Here is a 10,273-nt window from a genome sequence, read left to right on the forward strand (position 1 = left end):
TTGTTCGATAAAATGCATGCCCATTGGCTGATAGGAAGGGGCGCGGTGGATGCTAGAAAGCTGATTGGCTAACTAAAAATCCTCAACATATATAAAAACAAGAAACAACCACAGAATTCGCGCATAAGCCTCACGAATCCTATAGTGGATGAAACGCAGAATATTCAGTGTAGCTTAATCGCCACATATATTTTATAAATTACTAACTAGCTCTACCTACGTATTGAGCACTTTTGAAGTAAATAAAGTTTACGCATAAATCTTTACTTTCATATATTAAATTTATGTGAGTAAATGAAGTAGTTATATATATATATATATATATATATATATATATATATATATATATATATAGCTTAATGCGTAAGAGGAAGAGAGAGAGAGAGAGAGAGTTCGAGTTCAATTCCACAAGAGGAGACTTATTTGGATAATGCCAAGCTCAAAAATTATTATTGGAGCTTATACAATAGGAGAACAAGAGTATGAAATGAAGTCACAAAACTATATATTGGCAGATATAGAATGGATCATTTATTGAATAATGGAATACAAGCAAAATTTGGGGGATAGAAGGGACTCTTTATGCCAGGGCATTTCGAAGCCTAATGCTTCTCATCAGAAGAGTAGAGAAGGTGCTAGGTAGCATGGGGAGGATGCGGCGTCTAGCATAGGGTTCATTAGGGACGAAAAAGATACAGAAAAATTATAGAATGTTGGGGGAAGCTTTATTGAATTCTAAATAAATAAAGAAGAAACTTGTTATATATAGTATGATATATAAGATTGTATATGATCTTTAACATAGTGTTGAGTTTAAGGGGTATCTGTTTTAGGGTTAAAATTGGGGGCGTATTGTTGCTGCGTGGTAAAATTTTAACGGTTTGTGGGGTGTCTATTATCTATGGAGTAGTATTTTTGACAGGTGCAACATAAACGGCAAATGGCAACATAAAAACACTTATAATTGGGGAGGATGGGGTTAATACAAGGTTGTAATATTGATTAGGTAATATTCGGTAATATTTTTAAGTTTCTTCTATTATGATATAGGGAGTATGATTATAAGGGGGCGGTCGGAGGATAGGATGGCAATGTCTATGAGTGCATTTACCTTGATGCAAAAGGTTTCAGGATACATATAGTTGGTAAGGTGGGAGAGTAAGGGAACATTTAGTACTTATAAAAGTGGTAGTAAAAACATTATCTTTCATCTAGCAATTAATGATATGGATATGAAATTTTCAATGATGTTTGCTAAAGTGCAACAGAATGTACATTACATAAAATAAATCTAAGGTAATTTTTTTTATTCAATTTAAATTAAATTTTTATATTTGCATGTTTGTAAAATTTATAAAAGTGCACTTTGAAGATAAATAAATTTCAAATTGAACATTGTACCTTTATTTTTAAAGCCTATAGTAAAAACAATTTGTTTAACAATTTCCATGCCTTGGATGAAATGCTTTTCTAACTTGTGAATAGTTGAATGCCTACTCGATACTATCCTCGAGTGCCTAAGGTCTTTCTGTACAGGGGGTTTGTCAGGACAACCTGGCACGACTTTTCACTACAAGTAGCCATGACTATACATTCAAAATCACGTGGTATTCGCGGCCTAAGTAAGATTTCCTCGTTATGGCTAATTCACAGTACGTTTACGAGGAGGAATGGTACATCTTCTTCAAGTGATGTTATTGATTGTAAATAACAGTACAAAACTAGATAGTCTGCTAGATTAGATGAGTTCTTGTCCTGGAATCTGGTAAGACTAAGATACCACAAAAGGTATTCTATAACATTTTAAAATGGTCAATAAGGAAGAGGAAAATTATATTCTTAAATGCTTTATTAACTCATCGTTTAAGAGGTAAACGAAACCTTTAATGGAATATTCGAATATTTATGTCTCTTATATAGATATCAAGTGTTTGCCCCAGGAAGTGGTCCCTTGATTTTTTATAACTGAGACTAAAGTAAAATGAAACGAAAAAAAATATTGCAAAATTTGAGTTGTTAAAGAATATCATACTTTATAAATCTATAATTTGTATAATATCTCCTATTTAGAATTAAAAACAATGGAAACTCATATGAGTTATCTCCCTTCATTAATAAGGAAGATACATTTTGTTTGTGTATATAAAATTAAAAAAAGGCGATCAATATTGTATGACCACACACTTTAAAGGCACTTATAAAGAAGAAGTAGAAGAATAAGAAATATTTAATCATGCATCGTGCGTGATATGAATAACTGGTGGTTAATTAAAAAAGCGCCACCTCATAAACTAGCTGCAAAAAGCTATTCACACGCAAGTGGTGCTTAATACACTTTTCCAATCACAAGTTACTCTGACTCGACGGGCCGAAAAAAGCTGACACATGCGTCTGCGTATCTAGAGAGGGGACAATACAATGCAACATTGCAACTGGTGCAGCTTGAATTTATTTGCAGAATACAACAATAACGTGAAGGACTCCGTAAAAATGTATGAAATTGTTGTATGACTAAAGACACGCGAAACAGAAAAAAAATCAGAGATAGAAGAAAAAGAATTAAAATAGAGCGTGTGCATTATATTAATAGAAAAAATCGCCACCTCGCAAAAAAAACAAACTCTAATCTCGTAAATTACGTGCAAAAAGCTATTCGCACCCAAGTTCGCTTAATATCTCCATCCATTAATGCAGAATTTTCTACAAATAACATATACACACGAAAAGTATTAATAGTCTTAAAGTTATCGATTCCTAGTGCAAAGACATATATCTTTTCTGCCGACCGGTAACCAAATTGGACTAAGTCACTTGCCGGTGGACATTCAAGAAAACCATTTATCATAATAATTTTGTGAATGCTTGTTCGCCGCGTGATATAAAAACCTCTGGATTTAATAAAAAGTCTTACTGATATTACAGACATGCCTTTGTTAGAACATTTGCTTGCATCGGTCTCCAGATGTTGATTTCTCCTGAGCGTTCTTTAAACTTCTACAGTTATAAATATGCACGCACACTTATACATGCATTTGGCCAAAAGCTCTTAGAACATATTTAACAGATTTAATTATTTTTGAATAAATAGAAAATTCTTTGAAACCACGTTTAAAGTGCAATATTTTACATCTTGAACGAATCGACCAATGAGGGGACACGATTCAATTTGTGTAATTTCTCACGTTCACCTTTGTTTACAACTTTGTTATTACTTGTCTTTGTTTTGCTAGAAACTTATCTTGCATTCACACGCACTATGTAAACCTATTTTACCCTTAACGAAACAGTGCTCTTTTAAAAAGATTTCCCCCACCCACACACACACTGCATATAACTGTATTCTTTATTTAGATTCGACCTTTGCTTTACAGTCTGTATTCATTATGCGCTTTTCTCTTCAATCTGAATATTATCTTTTTTTGATATTTCGTAGACGTTGGCATGTCTATAAGAAAAACCGATCAAGCTAACATGGAAAATATGGCGCGAAAAAGAGTGTAAATATCAAGCAGAAAACTCCGTAATTCTCAGAAACTTGAAAGAGAAGTTGCGCCTTTTGTCGGTGGAGCGGTGACAGAGACTTAGTGTCCTCATTATTGATTCTGCAATTATTTTCTGACGTGGCGCAATAAACAACCACGACGTGAAACTAACTGCGAAGAGACCGATAAAGCAGCACCCTTATCAGGCAAACTCGCAGAAGCTGAAAATCATCCGAAACGAGACCTACTACATATTGAAACTTGGGATTATTCAGCCAAGCTATGTGTCCTCGTAGATAAAGGGGATGGGTCCGCTAGATTCTGCACCGTTTTTAAGTAGGAGATCATTAGTTTTTAGAAATAGAGGTCACCAGTCTTAGGGATGTCGGTCCTTAGTTCTTAGGGATGGTTCACGCCGGTTTTGGAGTTTTACTTTTGGGGTATCTTGTCAGAAGAGAAGTATTTTTGGGATGAATCGGATTCAGAGAAATATATCCAGTGAAAAAGTTTACAGCGTGTTATAACTGAATGAGAAAACGATAGACATTGCCATCCAGTAAACAAAACAAAATAATGAGTTAAAAAGGAATGTATACTAGTTGTAACAATTGCATAAATAGTATAAAAACATATATGGAAATTAAACAAAATTGAGGCGTTTTTTATCCTTTATATATATATATATATATATATGTATATATATATATATATATATATATATATATAGTAATTCACATGCAGTACTGTTTCACAGCGCTCATCAGTGCAGTTAGACAAGCAACTAACTCAAGCCAGGAGCACAACCCGACCGCCCAAATGACAGTCGGAGCTTCTAACCGTTGGGATATTCGGCTGCTGCTATGCGGGCAGTGAATAAACAATGGTTTGACGTTGTCAAAATATCTAAGCTCAATTTGCTTACACAAACGCTAATGGTAATTTGTATATAACTTTCCAATATGCTCAACCTAAGATAGGGAGCAGGATCGAAACCCAAAAGCTATTCGGCTATCGTAAATTGAGGATGAAATTATCAGAGATCTAGGTATAAACTAGAATTTGAAAGGGTGGATATATATATATATATATATATATATATATATATATATATATAATATTTCCACATAATCAAGACAAATAAATATAAAATGGGATCATTATATTGTGTTTTTTCTTATGCGTTACAATTGTTTCATAGCTATTTGGAAAATTTTAAATATTATATCATTTAAAAATATTCCAAAATAGCTACTCTTTAGACGACATTATATACTATTTATACATTAATGAATACATTCATAATCTCTACTATTTTAAGAGATCCTACAACACACCATCCTTACATTTTCTATTTTTATTTTCTCGATTACCTTCATATTTAGTAATCGCCTCATTTTCATATTTCTACTTTTTAAATTATTTTATTTTAACCAATTACTTATTTTAATGTTAATTTAGTCTTTTGTATGATTTTTTTATCTTAATGATTATTTTTTCCAATATATATATATATATATATATATATATATATATATATATATAATTGATTTTATTTCCATATATATATATCATGATTTAGTAATTTTAATTTTATGATGTGAAACGGTTAAATTTCAAATCTAGAACTTTTATTATATGCAAGACAAAGAATACATTTGAATAAGTATATCTCCTTAACCTATACGTTTTCGATATTTACCCATCTCCTCAGAGGAAAGAAAAATGATTTAAAAATGTTTGACCTTTTTAATTATGATTTTCTATGTTTATTGCATTTAGCAAATTAGTTAGTTATAATATTTGCTAATATTTTTTCCTCTGAAGAGATGGTTAAACATCGAAAACGTATAGGTTACGGAAATATACCTATTGAAAGGTATTCTTTGTCTTGCATATAATAAAAGTTCTAGATTTGAAATTTAACCATTTCACATCATAAAATTTAAATTACTAAATTATTATTTATTTGCTCTATATGGTATATTAAGCAATTCTTATTTAGCTGAGATTGTCTTTATAAAATATTACAGTCAATAAAATTAAGATAATAGATCTATTGCATTACACTAATCTGAAGAATATATAGAGAGGGCTCCCGTAAGCCGTGGAGAAGGCAACCTTTCTAGGAGAAGCAAATCTCTGATTTAAAAAGCCATAAAGCGGAAGACCAGTACCCGCATTAAGCTGGTCTGCAGTTTAATTTGTTGCTGAATATCTTGCTCTTGCTTGTTGCTGGACTTCAACATTTTCAACCGAGAGAGAAACTTAGCTGTCGTACAAAGCTAAGACTCTGTAACATCATATTTGTATATATACTCCCTCAGACATTTGGAATCATGGATTTTAAATGTTTGAGGGAGTGGCACTCGTTTGACAAGACGTTGCAATCCTCATATACATATATATATATATATATATATATATATATATATATATATATATATACTGTTTAGTTGAGGTAAATAAACAAGTAGATTAGTGTTTATTTTTCCCTCACGAGTTCCATTGGCCAATAAACAAAGCTGACTGAGCTTTAGCTGATGATTTTTTCATTTGTGTTAAACTAACAAGTAACCTTAGTTTAGTACATGTATTGGTTGGAATAATTTTTTCTATTCATTTTCTTGCTAGATTATATATTGATTTAGTTTACTTTTGAATACATTTTATTTATACAGTTGTTATTCATATAGTTATCCTAGCGTTAATTTGACGCACCTACGAAAGAAATGTGTCAAATAAATAAAATAAAAATTTTTAAAGTGTCAGGTAAAGGTCGGCTAAGCTTTTGTTTAAGAGAAACTCAGTCATCAGCAAACGAAAACATTTACGTGTGATAGAGAAATAACAACGAATATGAATGATTAGTAAGCCAAAGTAAACACACACACACATACACCCCCATATATATATATATATATATATATATATATATATATATATATATATATATATATTAGTGTTGGGACTATTAATCGGAATCGGGAATCGAAAAAGTCGGAATATTTGAGGATATCACAATCGGAAAAAAAAGTGCCTATTTTCCGATGCCGAAAACGATTCTTTTAATTTGATTTTGTTTAAAGCAAAATCTCCCACCGCTAGTAATAATGACAAAATGATAAATATTCATGGATTTTAAACTAATATCTATAGATCATCTTCCACAAACATATTTTTTACGCGTGAGAAAATATCTGGATATTAAACATAAATAATTAATAACAGCACTATTGTCAAATACTTAAAAATTTATAATGAATTGGAATCGGTAATTCTATCGGAATCGGTAATTCTATCGAAAGCGGGAAAATATTGAAATCGTCCCATCACTAATATATATATATATATGTATATATATATGTATATATATATGTATGTATATATATATATATATATATATATATATATATATATATATATATATATATATATAAAATTGGCTGCGTTTTTTTTTTTAAAATATTTTTACGAACTATATATGATTGCCTTTTTATATATAGGAACCTTAATGCACTTCATTGTGCATTATTGATTAGTGATGTATATATGTATGTGTGTGGACACGTGTGCCTCTTATTGCTTATAATTGATTATTGATATACATTATGTAAATATTTGTCTATCTTCATTCCTGGTGTGTTCGTTTCTTGCCATCCATACACACCCATATCTCTAGTGTTTCTGAATTGGAGCGAATTGCAAAAATTCCCATGCATATGGGTGTGAATTATTTGGATTCTTATAGCCATATTGTTTCGTAGCTTTTAGACATGAATTGATTGTATCTATTATTTGTATTGTTCGGACTACTGTTCTCATCTTAGGTGTTATTCTCACAACGTTTAGGCAAATGTAATCTCTAGTCTTCTCCAGGTGTGTCTTTCCAATGACTCATATTGGTGAATGGTGGGAGGGGTGTTTGTTATGCCGTTTTTTGTTGTTATTTTCGACAAACCGTTGTTATAATTCGAAATGTGTGGTGAGTCCATGGAATGGAAAGAGATGCAAGCCATTTTTATGAGAATATAGAATATAAAAATAGAATTTAAAATCTGAAACTGAATGCTACCAGATACCAATATAAAGTATTATTCATTTAAAATGATACTAGCAGGAATACCCGTCGTTGTCCAGCCTCTCATGCTTTTATTTTCATCGAAATCGGTCAGATCGACCATTTTTTAATCAAATGCTCTAGTCGAGGATCCACTACGGTTCATGGAGAGGAAGGTTCACACGCTTCCCCGCAGTGAATTAGTCGATAATACATTATAGTCTACATTGCACTGTAGAAAACCTACTGTTTATTTTATAAACTTATCTGTAAATAATGGCTTCACGTAAAGCTTTAAATACAAACGTTAAGTACCATGATGCACTGCATCATGCAGTTGTGCTATAAACGGAAACATTCATTTCAAACGCGCCCCTGTCTTATTAAAGAACCAACTGATTGTTTTACGTAATAATTTTTACATAATCACTTGGATTAAAGTTAAACGTACAAAGTCAAGTATCATGGTTCAATTGTACTTTAAAAAGAGGCATTCATGTCGAACGCGCCCCTGTCTTATAAAAGAATCTGAAGTTGATTTTATAGGCTGAGTCTTTCAGCTTGTGCGGTGACAAAACTTCTCAAATGCATTTGTGATGTCAGATTTTATAAAAGTGTTAACTTTGGTCAAAACCGAACATCCCCCTTTACTCGGAATTTTCGATTACTTATCGGCCGATAGAAAACCCACGTTAGAACACTCTCAGACACATTAAGTACCTACGTGTGAAATTTCCCCATAATTATTATTTCATAAGCTGAGGTAATGATAGTGGCTCATCAGGGTATCAGTTCGGTGCAAACGGTTTTGCTAGTTTATAAATGGGGCATTTTAAAACAATTAAATTTATTTTATGTATATTTATTACATAATCATATCACTATGATTAAGTTATGACTTTTACTTTCCGATTATTAAAGCATCGTCCGTATTTTTCTGCGATATTCTCACTCTTATTGACCCGAAAACCACCCTTTATCAACATAAATGGCCCCATCTTCCATTGTGATAAGGCTCGTCCTCTCACAGTAGTCTGGAAGAGGATTTAGTTGGGAAATCTTGCTCTATCGTGTTTATTCTCTTGACCTAGCTAACCCGAGGATTACATAACCATTTAAAATGGCCTTAGGAGATTGAACATGTGTAAGATTCATATTTCACATAAAATCCTAAATAAATTGACAGGAATCATGTTATAGAGAGCAAAGATCGTTATTGTTATGAATAAAGATTTTCAAAAAACACAGTTTTCCATGAAACTTTAAACCGGCAAAATTATAATTTACCGTGAGTTATCTCCCGTTAATAATACACAAACTTGCATCGGCAGCAAGTCAATCAGGAGATTTACAAGAGACGTCCTCATCAGTGGTGTACAATTTAATCAAATCAGACAAAGAATGCTTTCTATTTTAAAATCAAGTTGCTGGTAACGAGAAGCCTCTGCTGTAAAGTAATTTCTGTACATAGTTTCCTTGACCAACATTCTCACTTTACAATTTCGTTCGGCGATACCAAACCAACCTTGTAAATAAGCAAACTAACAACGGAAAAAGTCCGGTATCCATCTCTCTCCTCAAGTCTAAACCTTGGCTGTAAATCCAGAACAGTAACACCTAGACCTAAATACAAGATTGCAATGAAAGTAAAAAGACTTCTTAAAGAAAAGATTATAGAGCCCTGCTGATCGCCTTATAACGACTAATTAAAACTATAAAAAAGCTGTTTGTTGTCTATTCCCAAACCATTAACATATACACATAGTTCGGTGCATATCCTCTGTTTCGTACTAACGAAATGGTTCCGGTATTACTAAATATCGTATTTTCAGCACGTTTGATCTTAGAAATGGTTACCATTACATACCCATCAAACCGGGATAGACACTTTACATGGAACTCGAAACTTTCGGGCATCCATACCAATTTCGTAGCCCCCCTCTTTTGTGGTTACAAATGACTCGCAAGTTTTCAGACGAAGTCACTTCTAACAAGAAATTGAAAAGTACTGTGGCATACATAGACAATATCACTATTTGCGACTATAACGAGGCAGATCATGATCACAACCTTAAACAGTTCATGGTCGCCGTAAAGAAATATGAACGAGAGAAAATGTTCGTATAATTTGAAAAGTATCAAGCTACTAGGATACATAGCCGGAAATGGTGCCATGAGATCTGACCTAGAATCACTGAATTCTCTAATAAAATTATCAATTCCTGAAGATATGGCTGCATTACTAGGAACCCTTGGACTTATTTGTCCATTTTTCTTAATAGGCTGGCTTCTTTTTTTTGTCTAACAATAAGATCAAAGTGTAGTATCTGTTCTTCAGATGCTGCACTTAAGATAATTTGTACCAGTCAATGGAGGGGAAACCCTCTATACTGGGACAATTATTATTTTTGGTAACCAGAGTGCCCCCTTTTTGCCTACTTTTAGGGGAGCTGGTTTTTACCTCACATTAAAAACGGCCTTGTGCCTAATTTGCTCAGTGGGGGAGCAAATAAATACCATCTGTTCTTCAGATGCTGCAAGCTATGACTAGCTATGACTAGCTATGACTAGCAAAGACCAGATGTGGGGGCAACCCCACATGTCTGACCTTTAACCAGCTCCCATTTCCCACCTCTCGGGAGCTGGTCCCCTTTCCCCTCTTCCCCCTCCCTTCACTCCTCACATTAAAAATCGGCCTTGTGCCTAATTTTCTCGGTGGGGGAGCAAATAAATA

This window comes from Euprymna scolopes, chromosome 13 (genome assembly GCF_053919585.1).
Source record: "Euprymna scolopes isolate OS-2025 chromosome 13, ASM5391958v1, whole genome shotgun sequence".
Lineage (NCBI taxonomy): Eukaryota > Metazoa > Mollusca > Cephalopoda > Sepiida > Sepiolidae > Euprymna > Euprymna scolopes.